Genomic DNA, 13781 nt, shown 5'->3' on the forward strand with positions numbered 1-13781 from the left:
TGGTCCATCTTGAAATAAAACCTAAAAAACCTGAAACCCATGCTTATTCTAAGAACACAAACTTTGAAATATTCTTCCAAAATAAAGACCAGGAATGCAAATATGACTTCCATCAACATTTAATTAACTTTACCTCAAGGTTGTCCCACATCAGAATCAAAATAAAGCTTTTAAAGCCCTTTATGACCAAAATGAAATAATTCAAATTTAGCACTGCAAAATTTACAGCATTTACATGTGCTTTAAATAATATAATATTGTCCAGTTACATTGTAAACAGTAGAAAAATTATCTAAAAAATACAACATAAAATCCTTAATTATGTCTCAGATAAAGTACCACATAAAACTATTCTCTGGGCAATACAATTTGGACCAGCTACATGTGGGGCCCATGGTGAGCTCTTTCAACAGAACACTGAGAAGAGTTTGTCGTTACCTTAGTCAGGAACAGGACAAGCTATTAAAATGCAATATACAAACAAAAAGCTCAACTAACATAGTGCTGCTTAGCATTCATCTACTTTTCAACAAATGATTTCCATTCAGCCATCACCTTCTTGTATGCACTAGTGGCATCTTGATCATGGATGGCATCACCACAGAGAGGAGCAATGCAACGCATTTTGGGTAGGTCAAGTGTAAAGTGTAGTAGTATGCCATCAATACCAACAGTCCTTCACAAAAATCCTCCTGGGGGACGGGCTCACTGGTATGTTTCCCACTGCGATTAAACTGGTTGTTCCATCAAAAAGTAGCACCGGGGAGACAGAGGCCGCTTCTCCAAGTACAGCATGGGGTCCTCACCTGGCTGGAATACAACAAAACGGGCAACATGGTCAAGACTTGTGAAAAAAACAGCTTGAAAATGTTTTTAAGAACTGATCGTGTTCTGGACACAAATATTTTGTTAAGCCATTAATACCTAAACTGTTTTATTATTGGAAATGAGAAAATGAAAGACTTGTAAGAATAATTGGACCACTACTGAATTTAACATTTAAGTAGTTCTTGCTATGAGTGAAAGTACACAACAATGATAATGGACATGTTACAGTGACTAACAATATTGTCACCTTCAGGATGTGAAGGAGAGCCTCACTGGCACTTCCAAGCCATTTTGGTGGTGGTGTTGGTAAGGGGAAGAGTGTTGGGAGTGCATTTAAGAGGGCAATGATGAAATCCACTAAGGAAAAGAAAAAATGTACACCTAAGGAAGTGCTTTGTACATGGCTGGCATAACAAGTCCTGAAAATAGAGAACAAGTTACCTTTACGCACATCCAATGGGAAAGGTGGTTTCAGGACCTTCTTCCACAAACCAAAAAACTGCACTTTGGCACACTCTTGCCATCTTCCTTTCATTTCCTCTATGTATCTGTGGTTGGAGCCACCCACTATGCGACCTAGCTCATCCATTGCCTACAACAAAAAGCTGTTAAAGATGATGAGTTATCCAGCTTCTGACTTTGCTGAAATACACAGCAGCCACAGAGGGAAGTTAACAAAATGAAAGACAAAAGACATTTACATTTGTTATTTCTTTGAAGCATGGGTATGCCTCAAAGATTTTTGAGGCTCTGTCTTCTGCCCTTGTAATTTCTCCATCAATGAAAGCCCGTCTGGCCTCAAACTCAAGATCCAATATTTGAGCAACATCACTTTGGTTGGGTTTTTCATTGGGCCTCTTGCGCATGTTCCTCAGAATTTTGTAGTGCCTTGCCTGCATCTTCCGACTGTCCTGGCCTGCTTAAATGGATTTTAAGAAAGGAAAAGAGGGGGAGAAGAAGAAGAAGAAGAAAAAAAAAGAATCAATATCCTTGAATTTTTACATTTTGGTGATACACAAAAATCAAACAAGGAAAATTAATCATTTTTTTAATTCAAGTATAAAACAATAACTTTGTTTTTGCCATCAGCTAAATTATATAATAAACAAACTGCGTCGAAAAAAAAAAAAAAAAAAAATGTAAAGCACTCTTGATAAGTAATATTCTGGCAACTAATAGGCACAAAAACTTTGTGTGAAACATTAATTTCTTAATGTAGTTTTATAAAATTAAATATTCTAAAGCAGCTTTATTCAATCTATATATTTTGTTGTTTTTGAAATCAAAATGGTATGACTGTTAAATGTATACTTATAGTGCTTGTTTGTAAAATCCGTTCAAATCAAAAATAGAATAGTAAATACCGTTCATGTCACTGTGGACAGTGACTGAGTGGATTGAAATCTTTCAGGTAATCTGAATCTAGTTCAGTCAATACATAACACGCTGAGAAGTGGCAAAGGTTGATGATGGGCTTACCAACATCATCATCTGTAGGTGCAGCTGGTTGAGCTGTTGCAGTCCTGGATGAAGAGCTTGAAGTTAGCTTGGATGGTATAGAGATGGTGCTTTTGTTTGGTGTCTTTTGCACGCGCTGTGTTAATTCTAGATGTGGACCCTGGAAAAAGTAATTAAAAAAAGTTGATAATGTTGAGTCAAATGAAAAAAACAAGTACATTTCCTATATTGTGTCTTGCACACTGGTTAACAAGAATTGAGGCAACTATAGCGTTCATTTAAACCCTTATGTGTATAAATAATATTTAGATGCAAAGAAATCTACATAATGACAGCACCCAACCAAAGCTATAACCACACACCTGCACTACGGTTGTTCTTAGTGGCCTCATCACTGCTTTCAAGAAGTATTGTAGAATCACTTGTGCTGCTTGTGTCAGCGCTTCCATCACCATCTGCTTCATTGTCTGGGCTTTCTGTCATTCATGTTTTGTTTAATTTAAAACACAAAAGTAGTACTTACATATGGCATGTTTGTTATAGCATTACGCAACATTGGATAATATTCAACTATCTTCTGGGATATTGCTCTCATTTCAACTTTGGAAGGGTATTTAACTTCTTTCCCCATTGGACTTGCATGCAGGATTGCAACCATGCTGGTAATTGTATTCCTTACAAGTCAGCAACAGAGTTCCTTGGACATCTTGCAATCCTTTTCCTTTCCATTGCGGAGTAATGCAAAGTACTGGTTGCGCACCATGTCCAGCTCTGAATCTGTGTAAACAATATACTCTGGTAGGTCTGTAATCTTCATAGTCTTGTCAGCAGATACAGGAATGTGGACTTGAGGCTGGTATGGTAATGGAGTACTAGTTAAGGGAATAACACCAATTCCACTGGTATCTTCATCTGAGGTACTTCCATTTTCATGTCATGAAGACACAGGGTCCTTGATTATACTAATTTCAGGCAATTTAAACTCTTAATAGATGAAAACTTTTATGTTATTCAGATAAACTACCTGCTGCCTTCCACAAGGTCTTTGTTGTTGTTGGAGGAATAATTAACGTTTTTATAGCCCACACTGTTTTATTAAAGATTGTGATTTTGTCACATTATTAAGAGCAGAGCAGCTTCAGTGTTTTAAGTTACAGGGCTATTTTATTTTTTACCTGAACATACTTTTATTAATGCTGGGCAAAGATTGCAATTTTTAATCACAATTAATCATATAAAATTTTTGTAATTAATCTTTTTTTTTTTTTTTTTTTAACTTGTCCTGTCCAGCATCATAGCAAGCAAAATGATAATCTGGTTGCTGTATCGTGCTGAACAAATTTGCTCTGCCAAGGGGAGGCCTATGGGTAAGGCTCCTCTTGATAATGTGATTAATTTATTTATTTACTTTGAATCACTGAATCTATGTAATCTTGCTGGACCTGACCAGAGAAGACAGAAAAAGATGGAAAATAGCAAAAAGAGCAAAAGAAGAAAGGAAACAAAAAGATCACAGACAGAAGACAACGACCCTTCAATCCACACCATCACCAGACAACAAACAACAAACTGTTACACCTGTACATGAACCCACCAGAAAATTTCCTACAACTTTTACAAAAGCAAAAACACACACACAGAAAAAACTAGTCATTAAGAGTTTTTAAATAATAACCAAATCAAAAAGACATAACAGCAACCAGATAATAACTCACAGGAAAAAAAAAAAAAAAAAAAAATATTGCTTAGTATTAAAAACCACTGGACAACTCAGTGACTGTGTCAGCATGCAGAGCATGAGAGAGTGATCAGTGATGAAGAGTGGTGAGTGAGATCATGCAAATGCGACCACGCCTCCACGGAGGCCAGAGGCAGACCAGGGCCAGAGGCCTGGGCCCTCAGCAGCAGACCTGGAGCACCAACCCAAACCACCCCACCACGAAGACGACCCCAGCCCCACCCGAAGGGCGGCAGAGGAGAGCCCCAGCAAGAGCCCCCCACGGTCCCAGGGCACAGGTCCCAGTGGGCCAAGATCAGTAGCTGCCCCCCGCCAGGGACCGGCCACCCAGGGCAGCCCAAGCGAAGGGCCAAGGGCCCCAGGAGCCCAGAGGCGGCCGCCCCACCCCCCAAAGGCAGAGGGCCCGCAACATGCCTAGGAGGACCAGGCCCCCCCAGACAGCCACCCGGCGTAGGCCAGCACACACCCTGATGTTCCAGCCGCACACCCCAGGAACCAGGGTGCTATCGGCCCCCTCCCCCCACTCCCCACCTTCTCCAATCCAATCACACCCTCCCCTGCGCCGCACCCACAATCACTCACCACCACACAGTCACGCCACACACAACCCACCCACCATGCCCCGTGGGGGACACCCCAGGAGGACCAGAGGACAGCAAACCCCAAGCACCCCCCCTTGGCCCAACACCCACAGAGCCAGCAGCCCACCAGCGCAGCCATCTGAGGTACTTCCACACTATTTAAATAGTTACAGATAAAAAAATAAAAAAAACAGCAATAAATTGCTATTAAGATAATTAACTATGTGAGACAAATCATCTCAGTGTGATTTTACCTTTTGACAGACAGACCGTGTCCTATTTCTGTGAACACTCTGGCAGCTAATGATAACAAACTGAAACAGACTTGTGGACAGATGCTAGTACTTTTGAAGCTTCTACCTTTCATTTTGAACTGTGTGGTCAATGAGTATGTTGATTTTATTTTTAAGTTAATTGAGATTGTCCAGATAGTTCTTGCTCCAATTATTTCTTTACTAACTGTGTCAAAACTTAAAAATATGATTGAGCACCATTTGCATCAGTTCAAACAACTTTTCCCAGAAGCCAATGTTATACCTAAGCAACATTACATGTTGCATCTCCCAAGTCAAATCATATCCCTTGGTCCTTTAACAAGGAGCATGTGCATGCGCTTTGAGTCAAAGCACCAGTAATTTGAGCAGTGGGCTTCAAAGTTAAGTTTTAAAAATGTTTGTAAATCACTTGCAAACCGCAATCAGTTTCTTGAATGTTGCCAGAATGAGATAGGCATTGACCATCCAATTTTTACAAATGAAAAAGTGTCAGGGTCTGTATTATCTGTCACAAATACTGAATATGTTAAAAGAAAAGTCAGAGATTTCTTGGGAATAGAGGTCATGCATTCTGTTGTCAGAGTGAAATGGTATGTCCTAAATGGCAATAAGTACATAAGTGGGAAATCTATGATTAGAACAGATGTGGATAACACTTTCCCTGCCTTTGGATTGATTAAGGGCATATTTTTGATTGATTCCACTATTATTGCTTTTGAGTACCAGCGCTATGACACTCTGAATTTAAATCGTGACTATTTGGCATATGAAGTGGCTGTGCCTGCTTTTGCTCAGGCCACAGAATTGGTGCGTGAGCTCATTGATTACACATCATATTATTCAATTAGTTTTAAAGAACAAGTGTTTGTGCCAATAAAATATAGTCTCTGTGATGTTATTTCCTATAGAACTCAGCCTGAGGATTAGGGATACATATGTATTTTTGGAATGTTTTGTGTGCCCCTTCATCATTCCTGTTGATGAGCTTTAGTCATTAAAAAAAAGTTGAGCCAATGTTAAGTGTCATAGCTGCTGTTTTAATACAGCTGGTTTTTTTGTGGAAATAGTGCTTTGTTTAATATACTTTCTTGTCATAATACTCAATGAAATTGTCATCAGTGTGGGAGTATAAAAGTTTCTTAGAGGTGTAATGTGTGGTTTCTCTTCCATGTGCATACTTAATTAAGAACACATTTGTTCAATAAAATGCATTTTTCAGTGTGTCTTATGAGAACTTCTTAAATCTAGCAACTTGTGTTTGAGAGAGTCTTGAAACAAGAATTTCATTGGTGAGATTTAGGTGAGAACATGATTTTGACTCATTTTAATTGTAATTTTCTCAATTTTAAGATTCCTGATCTAAATAAAACAAACAGGCATGCATGTGCTTATTTTAAAAGAAGTCTGTAAAATAAGACATAACAAATAAGTTAAAATAACTTAAAATCTGGCATGTTATCTTGCATGTCTAAAAACACGATTTTCAATCTAAGCAAGTGTCAGATGATTTGCAGTGTAGCGGCTGTGCTCCAACAGTGGTGTACAAAGCTGCCTTTACACTGTGGATCTTGCGCTCCCTTGCGCCTCCGAAATGAGGGGAAGCTGGAGGGTTGAAATGGAACTGGATCTTATGTGGCGCTAAGAGCTGCTGAAGGTCTGTTGACATGGCTGCGAACGCTCGCTGCAGCTCTGTTTCGCCACCTTTAAAGGTCCCATATTATACACTTTATTCCCAATCTGAGACCATTCATTAATATCTAAATGAAATATTTCCGCCATGGTATGGACAAATCGACCCTCAGTTTGAGTGCAGCGGCTTCTCTTCACCTCCCTCTTTTTAGCAGCTTCAGAAATGTGCCGTTTATGGTGGGCGGAACCCTGGTGGAGCAGCTCAGCTGTTGGCTCCGCCCATCGCATCGCCCGTCATGAGGTGATTGACAGGTTAATATATTTTCAAGCTATCAGACTAATAAGGCCGAAACGATAAAATAACTGCCAGCTCTTACCTCTCCAGCTGTGTCACGGACAGTTGGTATTGAACCTGGCTTCAGCTTCAAACGGTTGGCGAAGCCTGCTTTCCATGCCCCCATGTTGTGGAAACAGTCCTCTTTGAAATGCTGGCCACAGACATGCAAAACCTTTGGAAGTTTTCCGGGTACATTTCCTCCAAAAATAAAATTAATCCACTCAGTCCTCGTGGGTTCAGTGGATGGAAGTAAAAAAACGTTTTCGTGTTCATTTATGCAGCCACAAACAGAACAGTGCTTCTGTCGCTTAGCCATGTCCGCTAACGAGGGTTGCCGAAGAGGGAAAAACACTGGGCGCTAGGTGATTTTTAGAGGGCGGGCTTTGAGAGCCGGTAGACGGGTCCATCGCTCTGTGGGGAGTGGTTATTGTCCCTTATGACGTCATAACGTACACGCTTTCAAACAAGCTCATTTCAGCGCTTACTTCCCTAGAGGTGGAGCAGGGGGGAGAGAGAGCGCCTGAAAGAGTTTCACACTTACGGGTCTCCTACACATGCGGGGGACCAGTATGACTGTTCCAAAACCATTAAAAAGTGAATTTTGCATAATATGGGACCTTTAAAGTTGGTCCCTTGGTCTGAATAAAGCTCCGCAGGCATCCCTCTCCGGGTGATGAATCTCCGCAGTGCCATCAGGAATGAGTCTGTGTCAATCGAGGTCAGCACGTCCAGATACATAGCTCTGACAGTCAGACACTTAAATATTATTCCCCAGCTCCTCTCCAAACGACGTCCCACCTTAACACTGAATGGCCCAAAACAGTCAACACCAGTTGAATAAAAGGCTGGCTTAAACAGGTGGAGGCGGGCTGGAGGCAGATCAGCCATTTTAGGCACTGTTGCCTTTGCTCTCCATCTGCGACATTCCGTACAGCCCCTTTGGAAACGCCATACAGCCTCCCGGCCTCTCAGAATCCAGTATTTATGCCGGATCTCAGCGAAGACACACTCCGGTCCAGGATGCTGCAGACGGCTGTCATAGTCCCAGATGAGCAGACTGGTGACTGGATGTGAGGGGTCCAGAACTAATGGATGTAAGTCAGTATAAGCTAGATCCTCGGATCGACGAAGGCGACCACCAACTCTAATCAGTTCTCCTGTCTCATCAATCTCCAGAGACAGGGCCGAGAGACGACTGCTATGTGGAACTGGTTTATCCACTTTGAAAAGGCGTAATTCGTCTGGGAGGCTGTCTTGCTGAGCCCTCCTTAGGAGAAGCATCTCTGCAAGGCAATAATCCTCAGCAGTTGAACAGCTGTTTCCAGCCGCCGCCCCGTGCAACTCCTGCACTGTAGTGGCTAGAAGCTCCTGCCAGGTGTTATATCTGGCCAAATCGGCAGCTCTTCGTCTGGGTGATATCATCAGCAGGATTTTGAGCGGAGTCGACATATCTCCAGGCATGCAATGGGGTCAGCTCCTGGATCTCAGCGACTCGGTTGCCAACAAATACTTTGAAGCGACAAGACTCCGATCGGAGCCAAGCTAGGACTGTTGTGGACTCTGTCCACATCACCGTCCTGTCAATCGGCACAGACAGCTCATTCTCCAAAAGCTTTGAGAGTTGTGCTCGAATTAGAGCCCCACAGAGTTCCAGTCTGGGGATGGAGTGCAGGCGTTTCGGGGCCACCTTGGAACGGACCATAACAAAGGCCACGTGGGCTCTGCCATCGTCCCCAATGATCCTCATGTAGGCCACAGCTCCATAGGCCTGCTCAGATGCGTCACAAAACACTTGGAGCTCTCTCTCTCTCACTGGTGAGGCAGTGTTGGCTGATAGGTATGGTCGCGACAACTGGATCTGGGGGAGAAAATGCAACTCCTCCTCCCAAGTGTTCCACTGAAGGAGGAGGTTAGGTGGCAACTGGGGATCATCCCCGATTCTTGTCCATCTTTCAATGGAATTCCGAACCTCCTCACCAGGGGGACTATGATCTTTGGCATGGCGCTGCAGGGCAAATGTGGCACAGCACGGGCTGCATGTGGTGCCAAAAGGGAATACTTGCCACTCGTACACCGAAGCTGGCTCCTCCTGCTTGAGGTCGTGCCATACAAAGCGCAGGAGAGGGCTGTCTTCCGGGAGCAGGCGGATTTGATCAAACATGCCCTTGATGTCCCCATTAACAGCTATGGCATGCTGACGGAACCTCAAGAGGACTCCAACCAGAGACGCACCCAAGGTAGGGCCTGGCATGAGATACTCATCAAGGTTCTGGCCCTGATAATACAAAGAAAACCAGCCGGTGTTTACCATTATGAGTAACCATGTGGTGAGGAACGTACCACGCTTCTTCATCCTCAGTCAACTCAAAATGTTCTATCTTGGCAACATATCCAGTCTCAATCAGTTTTCTGACCTCTGTCCGATATATCTCTGCCTTTTCAGGGTCTTTCCGGAGCCTTCTTTCCACTCGCAGGCGGGGCATGTCTTTGTGATGTAACAAAAGGGTGGCATAACGGAAAACCCCATTAACTTCCACTCGAGTTGTCCTGGTCTCCAGTAGACCAAGAGCTAGGTCATCTTGCTTAGAACGAGTCACTACTTTGTCACTTTTAAGGGGTATGGTGTCAGCTTGCCACAGTTTCTCAATGTGCTTTATTAACCTTGTCACCTGAGGCGGGGTTGAAGTGAATAGACACTGCTGTGACCAATTCAGCTTACAGATGACACTGGACGGACCCTGCAGCGTCCAACCCAGCCGAGTGTGGATGTCCGCAGGTCCTCCAGGGGGGCCTAAACAGACCGGCTCAATGGGAACGAGGAGATGGGGGTGGTCGCTGCCGATAAGGAGAAGGGGTTTGATCCTCTTGAACCCCTCCAGGGGAATCCCATCCAGGTGTTTATACTTCCTCCGAAGTAATTCGAGGGGGTAGGTGTGATCTGCTAGATCAATGCGAGCGGCGGTGAAGGCATTGTTAACCCGATAAACGAGTTCTTGGCTTAGCCTTAGGGTAGATAGTGAAGGAGACACAGCTACCATGAAGAGTTTGTGCATCCTGTCTGATCGTTCATAATGGCAAGGTCTCCGGGGTGCCTTGGAGTCCTAAATCCTGTGCAGCAGAAGGCACTGCATAGGTGTCCAAAGTCTGGCTGCCATGATGTAGGAGAACGGGGACCACCTTTAACAGCACTCGACTTCCCTCTGTTGGTCTGTCCAGATATAATACACCTGTTGAGTTCCCATCACCCTCCAGAGCCACTGCGGCCTGCTTCCGCCCCTTTGGTTAACCACTGTTAACCTCATGGAGAACTTGTAGATGCCGACCTCCACACAGGTTACAGGGCTTCTTCAAATTGCACTGCGCCGCCTGATGGGAGTGAGCACAGCGCTTATTAGTCTTTATCCAGTCGGACACCTGAGCTTTGTTAAGTTTAGTGATGCACCGCACTGACTCAGGTGGTGGTCTCTGTTGTCACAGAAGGCGCAGTAGGATGTTGGTTTTGCTTTACTTGGGGTACTGTTTGATAGCCTTGGCTCTGGAGGTGGATTGTCTGCTCCGTGGAGGATGGCAACAGAGCGCCTTCCTGACTGTAGTTCAGATCTCAGGGGGTTTTGCTTGTCTCTTGCTCCTCGGGAGGCCAGCTGTCCATCGAAATCTTGGCACCAGGACTCGTACTTCAGCCAATCAGTCAGATCATAGAGGGTGTAGTTACGACCAGAGCGGTTAAACATGCATCTACTAAACTCAGCCCGCTGTTCTGGTGGTAGCTTGCTGAGTAAACGAGCGACATGTGAACCGCACTGTAACTCAACCTCCCCATCTGGACCCAGTGTTTTCAGCATGCCAACCAGGGATTGGATCTGGAGGGAAAACTTCTCAAAGCCAACCACATCACCACGTCTAATGTCAGGGGAATCCATCACTGTGGTGATCTGCTTAAGCGCCAACTGATGGGGCTGCCCAAATCTTTCATTTAGGGCCATCATAGTATCTGTGAATGGTGTTGGGGAATGAATGTAAGCCTCTGCTACCAGTCTGGCCTCTTCCAGCTTCAGGTGGTCTTCTAGAACTTGATATTTAAACAGTTCTGAGGTGTCAGGAGGCAGTAACTTTTTGAGGGCAATCTTAAGGTGGGCAAACTCACTGGGGTCCCGACGACACAGGTTGTACACATAGTCCATGACTGTTAGCTTTATGAACACACTTTTCCCCTTAATTTTTCAAAACACTTATACAGCTCCTTTCTCCCATAGATTGGATGTGTTGTTGGGTTTTTAAGGACCTTGAGAGCACACCTTCATATCCTAGTCATGACTCTGATTGCAAATGTCTGTGCAAAACGTGAATATGAATTAGAAAGATACATTTTCCTGATTTCTAGAGAGCATATGTTTCATGCTGTGATTGCTGACCCTATACAGTAAATTAAAAGTATGAATTACATGGTATACAGTTTATAGTGTGTAGCATAAAGTGTACCAATTTGCTTAATATCTTCCATTATGTGTTAAAAATGTAAATATCATCACCCAAAGTAATGTTTGATTATTGATGTTACTGTGAAAAAAAACTGAGAAATGTTGTCAATTTTGAGCAGAGACAGACAAAAACAGGTGATCAGACATCAACATTATTGTTAGTGTGAGTGTTGAGCTACTCCATTACATTCCTCCTCCACAATGCAGCTCATTCTCTAGACACATGCAAGAACACACACATGTAGTAAGTGGTGAGTTGTAGCGGTGAGTGGGGGGTGGTAGTAAGATTACTCCTCTCAGCCTCTTGCCTTTTTTCCTCTCCAGTTTGTAGCTGTTATTAAACTTCAAGCTGAGTGTAGCAACTGCAGCCATAAGTCAGTCTGACAGCAGCCCTCCTGCTCCTCTGAGTGGCAGCCTCAGCCTTCAGGTCCACAGGGGGGAAAAAAAGAACAAACACACACACACACACACACACACACACACACACACACACACACACACACACACACACACACACACACACACACACACACAAAATGGAAAACTAAGATCAGGGATTGCACACTTGTTCCTAGAGGACAGAACTTCTCCACGATTGGTTCACTTGTCGTGATTGTACTAATCTGATTTATATGGATCATTAAACCCAATGAAAATGTGATGAGTATAGACAAAGTTAATCCCAATAATTCTGATCTGTCAGAGGGATTTAATGATATAAAATATGATTTTGCACTTTGGAGGAAACAAACGAAATGCACAAGGTATAGCAAAAATAAATGAAAAGGAAAAGAGGATAATAAAATACAAAAATATTCTTTACACCTGTGTGCATTTTCTACCTGCTCTGCCTTGACTGCTTCTTTTGTGCTGCCCAGCAGATGGCCCTTATCCACACAAATATCCATCACTCAGTTTTGGAGAGCACAGAGAGGAAGATCTCCTTCTTGGTGCTTGAACTACCCAACAGTTGCAACCAGTGGTGGAACCAGTGGTGGAACAAGTGGAGGAACCAGTGACGGAACCAGTGACGGAACCAGTGGAGAAACCAGTGGTGGAACCAGTGGAGGAACCAGTGGTGCAGTCACACTAGGGCAGATTTCGAAACATGACTTGGTTTAAGTCTGTATTATAGTTCTGCTTATAATGAAGAAACCTTCTCATGAGTAGGTCTGGCTGATTATGCCTTATGAGCTGTGCTGCTTGTGTCACATGTAAACTCCTTTGTTCACACGGCAGCCATAGCCGAGATTCTGTTGGTGCTTATGTAGATTTTAAAACAGTTCCTGACTGTTCTGAAGAAAGAATGAACAACATGCTATTTAAGACATTAATACATAAAACGACACACATTTCTTTGATTTGCTAGAAATGGTAGTTTATTGTCAGTTTTCTGATTGGTCAACATGGCCTCAGAGGCAGAGATTTTTTGGAAACCTTTTTTGGGAACTTTGGAGAGAAAACTACATTTTGCAAAACACTGTTCAAATGGACACAGCCTGAGGAACTGATAAAATGAACAGCTTGTATAAACGAGGAGAAGAGGTTAGTTAAATGCCCGTCAATCAGTTTCAGCCTTTAGCTACTTTTATTCAGCTCGATCAAGCAAGGGATCGGTGGTGACTACTTGCTGTTATGCCTTGGAAAAATTAGGCCAGATAAGCATGTTCACAAATGTGTGGAGTCATCTCCAAGCCATTTAACGGCTGTGAGAAGTCTTTTCATGACAAAAAATACAGTTTTGAAGACCTTTAGGAGTCTGATAAGTGCTGGAGTTTTATCCTCTCGGTTGTATTCTTATTATATCAGGTCATTTTAATGTGCAGGTAAACTACTTAATTACAGTCAGTGAAATTTGTTTTTTTTCATGTATTAGTTGCACCTAGATGGTAACAAGTGTGCATTTCCAGGAGGAAAAGAAGGTGAAGATTGTGTGTGCAGGCAGTGGTGGTGTGGGTGAGCTGTTAGCTGGGAGAGGCCGGGATGGGAAGTCTGGGAAAGTCCTAATGACAGACTAGTGGTGAGACGAGACACAGAGCCATAACCATGAATCACATGGTAATTAATGACCAGGTTCCCATGGTTGGGACTTGTTTGATGGTAAAACAAAAGCTATCTGGACCACGCAAGCAATATTTACACACATTAGACAGATTAAGATAGGGAGAGGCAGGAGTGAGGGGGATGAGGAGGCGGGTAGTGGTGGGGGGAAAGGTTAAAGAGCTGCTTATGTGGTGTTTGTGACTAGCAGGTAAAGTGGAGACGAGATGGACTGTAGCTAATGAAGGAGTGTAGGACCAGCTGGCTGCCTGGGTGCAGAGTGAAGAGGAGGGCCAAAGGTCCTGCTAATGATAGCCTCAACCTCTCTAAACTACACTGAGGTCACACAGAAGGGCAATAAAGCAAAGTTGCCAGCATGAAGACATTTGTGTCAAACAGTCAAAATCATGTGGTTGC

Source organism: Melanotaenia boesemani, chromosome 20 (assembly GCF_017639745.1).
Source record: "Melanotaenia boesemani isolate fMelBoe1 chromosome 20, fMelBoe1.pri, whole genome shotgun sequence".
Classification (NCBI taxonomy): Eukaryota; Metazoa; Chordata; class Actinopteri; order Atheriniformes; family Melanotaeniidae; genus Melanotaenia; species Melanotaenia boesemani.